At 44.4% G+C, this 15,126-nt stretch overlaps 1 protein-coding gene and 1 long non-coding RNA gene across 5 annotated transcripts in view; one reads left to right on the top strand and one right to left on the bottom strand.

Moving 5' to 3' along the window:
* LOC117769190 (uromodulin) overlaps positions 1–15,126 on the top strand; it is a 90,134-nt gene that overhangs the window by 52,715 nt on the left and 22,293 nt on the right. The window lies entirely within an intron of this gene.
* Positions 4,671–7,633, bottom strand: LOC117769380. 3 transcript variants are annotated; one of them, XR_004615205.1, is made up of 3 exons: positions 7,540–7,633; positions 4,975–5,181; positions 4,671–4,810 (listed from the first exon to the last, which is right to left on the bottom strand). It is a non-coding gene; the product is annotated as an uncharacterized LOC117769380 (long non-coding RNA). The 3 variants fall into 3 exon arrangements; XR_004615202.1 differs by lacking the exon at positions 7,540–7,633 and adding an exon at positions 5,900–5,936; XR_004615207.1 differs by lacking the exon at positions 7,540–7,633 and adding an exon at positions 5,885–5,912.

A 15,126-nucleotide genomic window follows, 5' to 3' on the forward strand; every position in this document is an offset into this window, starting at 1 on the left:
TACATACTGTTAATCTTCATGTGCTCGATGAATAAAAACAAATCTGCTGTCTACTTGAATTTTAATTTTTTTATTTTGTATTACTGTATAGAGATGATAGACATACTGTATAAGGCAATATATCAATTATATAATTTATATATAAAATTCAGCAAACAATTCCAGCAGCAAATGGTTTTTAGCAGTTCACACAAGGCGTTGGGGTTTGAAGGGTTTTTAATTAATGTAGGTACCATACATACAAAACAAATTTGACTACATTCCTAAAATATAAATTAACAGTAAGCTAAAGAAACAGCAAGATAGTCTTTTGAATTAAACAAATACAAATAATAGTAATATTACATTATTAATATATACTGTATATACAGTATATATTGTATATACAGTATATATACTGTATATATATTGACATGCTCTGTTGTAATACATCTATCTATATCTATCTATAGATATAGATAGATGTATATCTATATATATATATATATACACATATATATATATATATATAAGTAATATTAACAAAACTTCTTGAAAATAAACACTTAACATTGAACCTTTTATGTCACATTTGTGTGTGTGTGTATGCGTTTTGTGTATATTCATGTTGTGTGTATGTATGTCAACTCCCGGTGTTCTCCTTTGGCACACACTGCAAGCGCCACGTCTTCCCACTGTAATTAACCAAGAATTTTTTTTACATTAGCATTGAATGGAATTCAAAACTTGACAAGGAAGAAGGGCAACGAGACACAGCGAGCTATAAATGCCATACGCATTTAACACACAGTAAGCTGATTAGCGTAAATGACCTGATTATTGTAAGAGTCAATTGTCAAGACAATAGTTTATACTTGTCTTTTAAAAATATTTTTAAAATAAATAAATAGCACCACATAGCAGCAACAATTTACATAAAAGTAAAGAAATGCATAATGTTATATAAGAAAAACTAACGATATATAATACTAATTTCTTAATTGTAATATTGCAGTAAACATTAAGTAATTTTAGGACAATCAAATCCAATTAAGAGACATTGTACATACCACATGGAACAGGGCTTCCCGCTCCACCAGTTCCATTACGTTCCCCTGAAACACATTAAAACATGTTTACCATTAAAGCAAACCTATGGTCAGATGACTTTACAGTTTGAAGTTGTGGTGATTGTAATCCAGTTAGTATCTCTGTAGTACAACATTTTTTTGTATATTACAACTACATTTTTTTGACCTCAAATTACAACAAATAAAACCTTCAACCTTTTGCTTTTCAGTACCTTCTTCACCGGGTAATACTTCTCTCCTCCAGTGATTGAATGGTTGCTTCTGAAAGAGCAAAACAAGAGTACACTTACTCTCAATCTGACCTCATATATTTTAATATTAGCATTGTTGCACAATTTGATAATCAATTGTCAGTGAACATCCTAATACTCCTACCAGAGCTATGCATTTAGCACATGCATCATGGAGATCATGGGAACCTACTGGAAATGCTAAAAAAACTGGGTGGGTCAATCTAGGGCTGCAACAACTAATCGATTAACAGTCGACTTCCACTCCAACAAAAAACAATAGTGTTTGGGGTTCCACAGGGTTCCTTCCTGTGCAATTTTAACTTTACATGATTCCCCTTGGCTTTATCATCAGCAAAAATAACATGATTACGTTGACCAGCAACATTTCATCTCATTATCCGCTGATGACTTCAAACCCATTAACTATTCAGCTGGTTGGAAAGAAATAACCACTAGATGGCAGCAAACCTTATTTGGCTTTAGAACAGGGAAAAAAACAGATCATGCTTATGGGTTTTAAATCATAGACACTAGGGCTGTACAAGATATCTAAAAATTACGGTCATCGCAATATCAACATGGGCGATGTACATATCACAAAAGACTGCTTGGACTGCGATAAATGGTGTTCAATGTGCCATGTATTCACGCTCTGCATGTCAATATATTTGGCCAATTAGATGGAGCCCTGCTGCCCTAGATAATAAATTAAAGATATTCAGTTCATTGTGCGCCGGCTCTGTCAAATTTCGTACTGCCTCCTTAAAAAATTGTTAGTAATCACCGCTTGTCCCGGGCCAAATTGATGTCTATAAATGGATGATTATATAAAAGAATTGCACAGCTTCTTTAATATAGTCCCAGAATCTGAGGGAAAGGTAACGGCGCACAAACACAGACTCCGCTGCTCACTTTTCTCACTTAGTCGCCATACGACATATGTTTGTGAGTCCAAATCCACTAAAAATATGTGAAAAGATAAAAATCTAAAGAGTAAACATGAATGATGAGCTCAGTTTTAGGGATCATATCCATTCACACACTCAGATAATATATATATATATATATGTAAATAATTATAGATCTTATATGATATATCTCCAATGTATTACCACATATCACAACTCTAGCAAACAAAACAATTTCCCATTACATAATGTGATGTAGTGTCATGACAATTGTAGAACAAAGTTCACAAACATCAGTCATCTTTAGGAAGATTTCAAAGGTAGTTACTCTGACCTACATGTGTGTATTATTACTTGGTGTAACACCATAGTTAAAATACATTATTGTGTTTGTTTTCTAAAAATGTCACAACATACCCTGATTCAACATGGCACTGGGAGGCTTGCATGTCAGGACTGGTGGAGGGTTGTTTGAGAGGACAAGCGGCCAGTTGGCTGATGGGTGGCTGGTTGGCAGGGATGATGGAGGGTTGGTGAGTGGAGGGATGCTGGTTACTCCAACCTCAATGGAACAAAAACACATTAATATCAGAGTAATGTTTTGTGGTGCATATAGCATATTCATTATTTTCAATACATATAAATAAAATACATCCATACAACTTAATTTGATCTATGCTTTAAATGTGGTGTTTATGACTTTTGCAGTAGACTGAGCTATATGTTGAGATTTCACATTCAAGTTAGTATACACATACACACTACACTATACTATACATTCCTAACATTTCACACCAAACTGAAACGTTAGGAACCAATATAAACTCTGCTCCATGGTAATTATTAACAAATGCCTAATACTTTTCAATACTGAAATATTAAAATTCATAATTGCTCGTCCCATACCTGTCCAGGAGCATCAGCTGTTGTGGAGAGTGTCAGGATTCCCGCGATGATGACAATGCCCGCCCCCTACTCTGGTTCTGATTGGCTAACCCCTGACCCTAACTCTGACGGTCCTCATTCCTAAACACCAATACATAGCTCTGGCGCCAATCAGGATTACTAGCCAATCAGAGGGAGAGTAGGGCGGGTGATGACTTCGTCATCCCACAGGCCCCCCCCACCACCACCACCATCCCTAACTTGCAGCCACCCCTCCCCCACACACACTGTGTACATACTCTCTGGACTACTTATGTATTCTCTCACAACAATATTTATACTTGTGTCCATATATATTATGTTCATATACTTACACCAATACTCTTCTGCATGATATATTTTGAATACTTCTGAACATTTTTTATGTGTTCATACTGTATGTATCTTAGTGTATTCATTTTCTACTTTCACTACCAATGACATTGACCCTGTATAAATCTATGGTATCCATCTGACTTGATACATATATCTGCATTCAATTTGGGCAAGTGTAGACCTAATTTTCCTTGTGAAACACTTTTCATATCAGTCTTCCCTTTGATTTTTAACATTGCTACTCCCTTCCCCTAGACCCCAATGCAGCATGGTCCCTGGTTTTCAGGATTACAGTATAGAGTACCTAGTGGGTGCATGTTTTAAGAGGACCCAAATATGAACTACTAAGACGTCACATTGTTTCTCTTGAGCTCATGGAAATGACCTTCACCTTCCACCTACTGTCACCTGAACCATACCGTACTGGGTGTGATTTGAGGTTTTGACTGTTCATACCTGGAGTATATATCTTAACTCCAAGTGGTGGGACAGCCTCACACTTGGATGTAAACCAATTTTAGAACATATTTGCTTATACTGGAGATCTTTTAAAGTAATGTCCCAGAAATGATTTCTGATAGAAACCCCTGCCTCATTACCGCTTACCAGCTACTGATTTAAAGTGAAACATCTATTGCTGTACTGCTGTGTTAATTTCTTTGATGTTAAGAATGTTTCTCATATGATCTAATCAGATTGCATTGTGAAACATCTGGGTCACCTAATTTTAGTGTAAACCAGAGGGTGGACTCTGACTTATGACTGGATGTATTTAGCACTGATACACAAGCTTGATGTTACACATCTTAAACAATATGATATGGGCGCCACTTAGACAACCAGACCTGTGTGCTTTGCTGTGACTATAAATGACTGAAACCTCAGATAAAGAAAGTAATTTTCTGACTTCAGTAGCTGAGGTACTCTCTACAGAATGTAATGTGCCCATTCTACTTCAAATCCATTTGATCCTTTTGTGTTTATTTTGCTTAAAGCAGAGCATTCACTGCTTTAACTCAATCAGCATCTTATCTGCCAATAACATGGTGTAGAAGTGCAAGGAAATCCCAATATGTTATGATCAATGTCATTTATTATGCACTAAAATTACATTAAGGCAGTTGCTGGAAATGATATGATCAACAATTCTCATGCAAAAAAATACAAAAATAGTGTTTGGGAGAGGGGGTTTCAGAGGGAGGGGGCAGCTATGGAGAAAGTTCTGTCACTCCAGGTTTGCTGCTTGGTGTGATGGAGACAGGAGGTTAGCATCAGGAGCGGAGGCTGCAGGAGGGAGTGTGGAGCTGGAGCACAGTGGTACAGCTTCACTTGAGAAGAACTGAAGGACACAAACAAACCATAGTGTTAAATTCTGAAGATGGTTCCCTCTGATGATTGCTATGCTAAAGCTAACAGCTACCCAACACAAAGCTAAGGCCTTCCTAAGGCTGCCAGGGAGTAGCAACAGTAGCAGTGCAGCAACAGAGTTATTCACACATTTACCTAATCACAGCACTCGCAGTTCTTGAGCAGCGAAGAAGTAACTCTCCATGTTTTCCTCTTCAGAGGAGGAGTCATCCAAAGACATTGTTGGCGTTCCAGAATATGTCGGACCCACTGCAGCCTGCTGAGCTTGAACTTTGTGCAATCTTCTCTTGAGCACGCAGAGTAGACCCTCATGTCCCGTCTCCGTAAATGCCTCAGTACTGCCTGAGAATATATGATAAAAAACAAAACGTTTTAATAGTGCGTTTGTGTGTATGTATATATACACACATACAAGGCTTTCTTTTCTACAGAAATCTTTTTCCTGAGTTGATGTCTCTGCTTATTGCCATCTAGAATATGAAACCAAACACTAACATTTTAATGCCTCTGCAATAGCCAGTTGCCGGAGGCATAACTGTATGTTTTCGGGTTGTCCATCTGACTATTTGCCTTAAAGTCAAAAGGTCAAGGCCACAATGACCTCATCTTACGGTTTCAGTTGTCGAGGTTACAGTGACATTTATATGAGAAAAAGTATGTAGAGATATGTACACAGAAACTGCACTGGTTAGCGGAGTCATACAACCGCAGTGCGGTAATTCTAGTTTAGTTTTTTTTATAAATGGGTTAGCTATTTTTACAATCTACAAATAGTAATCAATACATTTTGTCACAGTATGTTACACAAAGAAATTGGCATTAAAGTTGGCATCTTGTTGTCTCACCAGCCTGACGATACAGCTGAAATCTTTGCTGCTTAATGCTCAAATAGAGTCCTCAATGGCGTTCTGTAAGTCATTTTGATTGGTTGGTCCTTGTGAAGAGGAGAATAAAATGAATTAGTGCCAATATCAGTTTACAATCAAACCTTTTTGTGTAGACCTTGTGTAAACAGAGTCAAGGACATTGTGCAACAATGACATACATTTTTCCACAGTACCTGTCGTCCACTGCTGAACATCTGACACCCATTACTGACTGTGTCTTCCTGTAGAGTGGTGATGTTCTCAAGGTCCTTTGCACAGTCTGTCAAAACAAAATCTTTCAAAATGTTAATGCTGCACAACCCTTTGCAGATACGGCTAGTATTTGCACACCACTCGGAGCAAAACAAAACTGCAGTCTGTGAAGCAAGCAGTTTTTGTAGATATAAGGGAAGTGCAAATATTTCTGCACGGAACATATTCAGTCCCTTAAGCAAAAAAAAACAATGGCCGACAGCAACCTCAACGCCTTCGTCTACTTACAGACTAGTGAGTCTCGTGCTGCCGCCCACTGACCGATACATCGCTCTTTTCTAAAACTAATGAAGGCAAATTCACACATGTAGACAGAAATAAACAGTATAAATTAAAAAGGTGTAAATATTGCTAACATGATGTTTGATGGGGTCATCATTATACATAACAGAGGAAAACTTTGCACATCTATTTCGTGAGACAGGCGACAGGTGCGTAGGAGAAGGATAAATTCAGAAGGTGGTGGGGTTTTTGTTTTCTACTTTCCAAACATCATTATTCATAAATAAAATTGGTAGGGTACAAGAAAACGTTGCGTCGTAAAATAAGGGACAATGTAATATAACTTTACGTGTTTTGTCGTCTCATGGATGTAGTCAACCAAGGAAGACACCTCAGAATCCTTGGCCAGAACAACAAAAAATCAATCAAGTCTCAAACATATAAAAATATATACATATTTACAAATGTACTGTTTATGGCACTCTAAATTTTTTACCCTGGTTGGCTCTTAAAGCCGTATAGTTTACGGATCCCATCCACTGCAAAAGCCAACATGGAGGGTGTGCACGCAGGGCACTGAATGCTGCACCTGAGACAGCCTCTCAACTTCAAATTTGGCATAGGTCTATTCCAGTAATGCATTCTGCATGGTATCCCCATATATCTTAATCTGCTAGAAAAAGACAAAAATCCAACACTATATTATAGTAAATATATGGGAAACATATTGCAAGCAGTGGGTAATTAGTTCCATTTTATACTCACCGACCTAAGACTTTTGTGCGATGTTCAGGCATGCTAACAAAAGCTTGCCGTGACATTCCCAGAGCCGCAATCTTGAGATCCTCATATTTAGTGAACCAATCCACTGCATACAAGCTTTTAAAATTGACTGTTGCTGGCCAGTACCCACTTTCAACTAGATCAGCAATGTCCACTGAAAAAGTCTTTGAGTGTATCGCCCTGAAATTCAAAGACAAAAAGCAATTATTTCAATGCACAAGCAATCTTAAATGACATTACTGCATACATTTTTTCCCCCAAAAAACATTTAGATTCCTTCCAATCAAATTTACTTGCCTTCCTGTGTAAAAAGTTGTTTTCCCAGTTGAACAATCACAGCAGGGAAGCATGCTTGGTCAAAAATCAACCATTCTAGGAAGCAAGGGAAAAATAATTTGATGTACTAAATTCCAGTAACATCAACGTTAGTCAGCGGAGGTATTCTTTCAGTGTGATATTAACTTATATTTCACCAGCGTACTTTGGGGATTTAATAAAAAAATTATATTTAGTATATTATATAAAATGGTGTTTGTGGTATGTAACTTAAAAGTACCTCTTTAATGGTAGGAGAATTTCTCTCCCTCATCTTCCTCGATGTATGTGGATGGTGGCAGTGGCTTAAACCCGGCTTCTGTTTCTCTCCAGGTCTCCTTCTCTTTGGGAGAGGCTGCCCCTTCCTGTTCCTCATCAAGCAAACAAACTGTTCGGTCCAGTTTTTGACGTTGCTGAAACTCCTGTAGCTTCACTTGGATCCTCCTTGATTAAAAAACAGAACATACCAATTGTTACTTAAAATGTATCGCAACGCCCGAACATCTTGTTTTGAAAACATTATTGTCATATTGCATACTATAAATTAAACCAAATTGATCTGATATTGTGGAGTAATGGTAGACAAATACATCCCTTGTTAATCTAAGCATTCACTAAATCAAAGTTCAATCATAACCATCCTTAATTTGAAAGACGAAATCAAACTATCACACTCCAAAAATAGGGAAGCTCTCAAAACTTAGAATGAATGTATAGTGAAGGCCCCACAATGGGCCTTTCACCCTGCACCCTACACCGTATCATGTAAAACTATTTTATGGGCTGATTCGTGGTTTCTGTTAGTTTCCTTATACCATTACATTATCTGTTTATGTTTATATTTATATTGTAGCGTCCCACAATGATGAGCTAAGCGTCTGGAACTGGTCTCACCAACCATGTATTCACATCCCAGGTAACACAGGCTACAATGGGCCGTAGCCTGAGTACAAACAATAGAATATTAGCAAATGAATAGCATCCATTGTCTGTATCGACAGACTCCACATTCGCTGTGTCAGCACTCGGACCGTAAACCCAGATCGTTACAATATTTAAAAACAAAACAAAATAAACTACTTACCTGACAGAAGGATTATAACATCGTCGTCTTCCAAGCGCTCCATGTTTATGACGTAGCTTTGTGTTAAATGGACCGGAAAGTTAAAAAAAACTTTATTTAAGACAGTCACACGACAGGTCCGCTCACGCATGCGCACTCGGGCCCGCCTCGGTATGAATGTAGTTGCGGGGACTTCTTAGATCCTTCGAATTAGAGGTGTAATCTATCATCAAATATTAATATCAAATAACGTGAATAACGTTCACGCTCACTGAACGACGCAACGCACGGACGATGATTCAAACAGCACGCTACGACGTGGTTTACGGCATGGCAGCGTTCACAGCAACCACCATAGCAACGATAAAAAACGTTACATTACTACGATTTTTCTGGCGAGATCTGAAAAATATCGTGATAACTAATAAAATATAGATCGTAAGCATGAACTGGCTGAAGATTGTGGAAGCAAAGAGCATATTCTCGCTAGAAATGGTGTCAGAATGTATTTTAATGCCCAAACTATATTATAAAATGACATTTTTATCTGAAAATACAAGGAATGTCCGTCATGTTTTCGTTTTCGCAGACGGGATCTTGAGAGTCACGTGACGTGGGCACAGGCCAATGCAAAACAATGGGCAGACAAAAACGTAGGTATCTCACAATCTGAGAGGCCAAATTGTGAGAATACTACGTTTTTCCAAGTGGACCAACGTAGGTGGTGTACGTTTTCTGATGAGACTGGGTTGACGCATCGGGATGGAACTCCGCCGTGCGCGATACAGAGAGCAGAGGAGAAATCTAAACGCGCGACCATGTAGAGACAGAAATGACATGCCGTCGTGTAAATAAGATAAATAACATAAGGCCATTTAGTTTGTTTAATAAAAGAGCAAGCTATAGACCTGTTTTATAGGAAAGGTAACCTTAAATGACTTGTGAAAAAAATTAACTTGACCTTCCAATGACCCCTAATATAATGGTAGGGGAAACACTGCTTAATGATATGTTCAGGCCTTGCATTACACTCTAATTCAAGTTCAAGTCTCAATATCAATATATGAATCATAACCAGCCTACATCAACACATAATACTGATTAATCATGACTTCTTAATAGAACCATTATGACAAAAGTATTAAGTATCACCTTGATCTAGTATTAGGACAAATTATGATAACACAGGTGTTACCTATGGCTCTGTAATGCCCTCTCTCTTGTGAGAGTACATCTTCAAAAATAACAGTACAATAATAATGAACATCAATATAATATTTGAATATCTTCTATCAGCGTATACCACTAACCAGTTAACACTGCCTTTATAACATGGAAAAATGTGTAACTAGAAAATAAAAGAGTTACTACAGTATCAGCTAAATTGCATGTAAAAGTGTTACTATTTCAAAAGCATTGTTGTTACCAAGCACTTACTGCTATAATTCACTGTCTGAATTGAACAACTATGCATTTCTCCATAGCATCTCTACAATAGGCAATACACATGCCGACTCCTAGCATGTGTACACACCATGCTACATTAGCTTCAGATTATTAGCTTACCGAGATCAATGAAAAGAACCGGGACCCTCCGGGTTCTGGCCGTTCCGCTCCAGACACCCTCTGTCTCCACCAACTTTAACAAACTTCCAGTGACTTGTCTCAACTCCACTCCCTACTCTGATCGCTCCCACATGAGCACGTTCTTTCTTTCTCTCACACACACACCATCGGTCATGCAGGTGCGGAGTGATCTGTCAATCATGTTGAGCTGGAGGCGGGACATAACTAAACTATCAACTCTGAATGGCTGAAACTCTCACTACCTGCTGAATCTGCTAATCACGTTAAGCTGGAGGCGGGACATGATCAAACTATCACTTCTGAGTGACTGATCTCACTCTACCTATCGAGGCGTGATCCTTGATGTACATTTTAACCCTTCATTGTAACTGGGTTACACACAGTACCCGTCAACCATATTGCACATTGCCCATAGAACAAAATAAAATAAAACAAAGAAAACAGAAATCAAACCAATTAATCAGAAAAAAACTAATTCTAAACAAGGCCAAATAATCTAAATGAAATCTAAATGTGGGAAAAAACTGTGACCGTAAATATTCTGCCTGAAGGCAGCCCTATGAAACAAACATGTCATATTAGGTCACACAATTATTAAACAAGTTTATCAAAATGTTTCAAAACATTTACAAACATAAAAATCATTATGCCATACCTTCAATTCATTAAAATAAAGCAGAGCCCCACGCTGTCCTTATTGTCTTGACGACAAGTACTAAAACAGGAAAAGACAACTACACTTAATGTCACAGACACAATAGTATAGACTCTGGATAAATGTGCACGCACGCACACACACTTTGTTAAGAGTGTGTCAACATTACACATGTCTCACTTAACAGGAATTCTCACTCTCAAGCCTCACAAGACTTAAGTTGTTGCAGGAAGATGGAGGTGGAAACATGAGTGAGAGTAAGAGAGTTGGAGAGAGGAGTTTGGATTTTGCTATGAGGGGAACTATTGTGGCTTTTTCTGATTTAGACAATGTCAATGATGCTGATGGTCATCCACACTTGTTTGAGTCAGCGTATATGGACGAAGACGAGAAAGAGAGAGGCAACCAGCAGAGGAGGGACAATGAGCTGCTGCACGGCTGCGGAACTTTGGAAACTGGTGGTGTTCCTGTGGGTACTGTGACCCCATGCCCACAGAGGAAGAAGGCCTATGGTGTAGATAGTGGGACCTGTAGATGCCAAATATTGGTGGTCTTGATGTGTCCACAGAAGGTGTTTCTGACACTATAAAATGCTGTGTGACCATGTCATAGGATTTCCCCCCCTCTGATCAACAGGGCTGTGCTGGAGACATTCCCATATGTGCCCAAAATAAACTAGAGACAGCCAAGGTGTCACGGTGTGGGGGGGCAGTTGGACCCAGACGCAGAGTTTAAACTTAAAAAAGGTATAATTTTAATCAAAACGAATCTTTAACAAACCAAACTGGGAGCACAAAGGGAGAAAATACAGGAAGCTTACACGGGGGGGGGGTGCAGAGGCTCAGGAGACACGGGATACAGAAGTACAGGGATAGCAGGGCAGGAGATCCGGACAGGAGGACAGGACAGGTATACACGAGAACACATACGACGACGATCCGACAAGGACAAAGGGAAGAACTGAGGCTTAAATACAGACACACAGGAAAGGCAGGGGCAATTTGACACAGGTGTAACACATGAGGACTGGTGCAGACAATCACAGACAGGAAGTGAAGAAAGAACACACAAGCAACAGAGACTACAAAATAAAACACGAAACAGAACACGGAGTGTGAAAACATGAAACAGGAGGAGATACTAAATAACTGAAAACACCTTGGAAATGGTGGAAACTAAGCACTGGAAAATATTAAACCCTGACAGTACCCCCCCCTCAAGGGCCGAATTCTAGACGGCCCAAAACTCGCACTTAGACGGGAGGGAGGAGGGGGGATCCGGAGGAGGGATTCCTGGACAGAGCACCGGGGCTCGGGCGGGCGGCGCGGAGGCCGGTCAGGGGCAGAGTACAGGGGCTCAGGAGGACGGCACCTTGGCCGATCAGGAACAGAGTACAGGGGCTCAGGAGGACGGCACCTTGGCCGAACAGGAACAGAGTACAGGGGCTCAGGAGGACGGCACCTTGGCCGATCAGGAACAGAGTACAGGGGCTCAGGAGGACGGCACCTTGGCCGCTCAGGGACAGAGTACAGGGGCTCAGGAGGACGGCACCTTGGCCGATCAGGAACAGAGTACAGGGGCTCAGGAGGACGACCCGGAGGCCGGTCAGGGATGGAGCACGGGAGCTCAGGAGATGACCGCCGCTTCTGCAGCTGTCCCGAAACATGAAGGGGCGCAGACCTCAGCCCTGGACGTGGGGCAGGAACCAGAGTCGCAGCTGCCGGGACCCCCGACGCCGGAACAGGAGTGGCGTCTGCCGGGACCGTCCGGCGCAGAACAGGAACTTGAAGAAGCACTGCGAGGACCCCCGACGTCGGAACAGGAGTGACGTCAGCCGGGACCCTCCGGCGCGGGACAGGAACTGAAGGAGACGCTGCGAGGATCCCCGACGTCGGAACAGCAGTGACGTCAGCCGGGACCCTCCGGCGCGGAACAGGAACTGGAGTATATTCCGCGAGGACCCCCGACGTCGGAACAGGAGTAACGTCAGCCGGGACCCTCCGGGCGCAGAACAGGAACTTGAAGAAGCACTGCGAGGACCCCCGACGTCGGAACAGGAGTGACGTCAGCCGGGATTCTCCGGCGCGGGACAGGGACTGGAGGAGACGCTGCGAGGATCCCTGACGTCGGAACAGGAGTGACGTCAGTCGGGACCCTCCGGCTCGGGACAGGAACTGAAGGAGACGCTGCGAGGATCCCCGACGTCGGAACAGGAGTGACGTCAGCCGGGATTCTCCGGCGCGGAACAGGAACTGGAGTATACTCTGCGAGGATCCCCGATGTCGGAACAGAAGTGACGTCAGTCGGGACGTCAGTCGGGACCCTCCGGCGCGGGACAGGAACTGAAGGAGACGCTGCGAGGATCCCCGACGTCGGAACAGGAGTGACATCAGCCGGGACCCTCCGGGGCGCGGGACAGGAACTGAAGGAGACGCTGTGAGGATCCCCGACGTCGGAACAGCAGTGACGTCAGCCGGGACCCTCCGGCGCGGAACAGGAACTGGAGTATATTCCGCGAGGACCCCCGACGTCGGAACAGGAGTAACGTCAGCCGGGACCCTCCGGGCGCAGAACAGGAACTTGAAGAAGCACTGCGAGGACCCCCGACGTCGGAACAGGAGTGATGTCAGCCGGGATTCTCCGGCGCGGGACAGGGACTGGAGGAGACGCTGCGAGGATCCCTGACGTCGGAACAGGAGTGACGTCAGTCGGGACCCTCCGGCTCGGGACAGGAACTGAAGGAGACGCTGCGAGGATCCCCGACGTCGGAACAGGAGTGACGTCAGCCGGGATTCTCCGGCGCGGAACAGGAACTGGAGTATACTCTGCGAGGATCCCCGATGTCGGAACAGAAGTGACGTCAGTCGGGACCCTCCGGCGCGGGACAGGAACTGAAGGAGACGCTGCGAGGATCCCCGACGTCGGAACAGGAGTGACATCAGCCGGGACCCTCCGGGGCGCGGGACAGGAACTGAAGGAGACGCTGCGAGGATCCCCGACGTCGGAACAGCAGTGACGTCAGCCGGGACCCTCCGGCGCGGAACAGGAACTGGAGTATATTCCGCGAGGACCCCCGAAGTCGGAACAGGAGTAACGTCAGCCGGGACCCTCCGGCGCGGGACAGGAACTGAAGGAGACGCTGCGAGGATCCCCGACGTCGGAACAGCAGTGACGTCAGCCGGGACCCTCCGGCGCGGAACAGGAACTGGAGTATATTCCACGAGGACCCCCGACGTCGGAACAGGAGTGACGTCAGCCGGGACCCTCCGGCGCGGGACAGGAACTGGAAGAGACGCTGCGAGGATCCCCGACGTCGGAACAGGAGTGACGTCAGCCGGGACCCTCCGGCGTGGGACAGGAACTGAAGGAGACGCTGCGAGGATCCCCGACGTCGGAACAGCAGTGACGTCAGCCGGGACCCTCCGGCGCGGAACAGGAACTGGAGTATATTCCGCGAGGACCCCCGACGTCGGAACAGGAGTAACGTCAGCCGGGACCCTCCGGGCGCAGAACAGGAACTTGAAGAAGCACTGCGAGGACCCCCGACGTCGGAACAGGAGTGACGTCAGCCGGGACCCTCCGGCGCGGAACAGGAACTGGAGTATATTCCACGAGGACCCTCGACGTCGGAACAGGAGTGACGTCAGCCGGGACCCTCCGGCGCGGGACAGGAACTGGAAGAGACGCTGCGAGGATCCCCGACGTCGGAACAGGAGTGACGTCAGCCGGGACCCTCCGGCGCGGGACAGGAACTGAAGGAGACGCTGCGAGGATCCCCGACGTCGGAACAGCAGTGACGTCAGCCGGGACCCTCCGGCGCGGAACAGGAACTGGAGTATATTCCGCGAGGACCCCCGACGTCGGAACAGGAGTAACGTCAGCCGGGACCCTCCGGGCGCAGAACAGGAACTTGAAGAAGCACTGCGAGGACCCCCGACGTCGGAACAGGAGTGACGTCAGCCGGGACCCTCCGGCGCGGGACAGGAACTGAAGGAGACGCTGCGAGGATCCCCGACGTCGGAACAGCAGTGACGTCAGCCGGGACCCTCCGGCGCGGAACAGGAACTGGAGTATATTCCGCGAGGACCCCCGACGTCGGAACAGGAGTAACGTCAGCCGGGACCCTCCGGGCGCAGAACAGGAACTTGAAGAAGCACTGCGAGGACCCCCGACGTCGGAACAGGAGTGACGTCAGCCGGGATTCTCCGGCGCGGGACAGGGACTGGAGGAGACGCTGCGAGGATCCCTGACGTCGGAACAGGAGTGACGTCAGTCGGGACCCTCCGGCTCGGGACAGGAACTGAAGGAGACGCTGCGAGGATCCCCGACGTCGGAACAGGAGTGACGTCAGCCGGGATTCTCCGGCGCGGAACAGGAACTGGAGTATACTCTGCGAGGATCCCCGATGTCGGAACAGAAGTGACGTCAGTCGGGACGTCAGTCGGGACCCTCCGGCGCGGGACAGGAACTGAAGGAGACGCTGCGAGGATCCCCGACGTCGGAACAGGAGTGACATCAGCCGG

The sequence above is a fragment of the Hippoglossus hippoglossus genome, chromosome 1 (assembly GCF_009819705.1).
Source record: "Hippoglossus hippoglossus isolate fHipHip1 chromosome 1, fHipHip1.pri, whole genome shotgun sequence".
Taxonomy (NCBI): domain Eukaryota; kingdom Metazoa; phylum Chordata; class Actinopteri; order Pleuronectiformes; family Pleuronectidae; genus Hippoglossus; species Hippoglossus hippoglossus.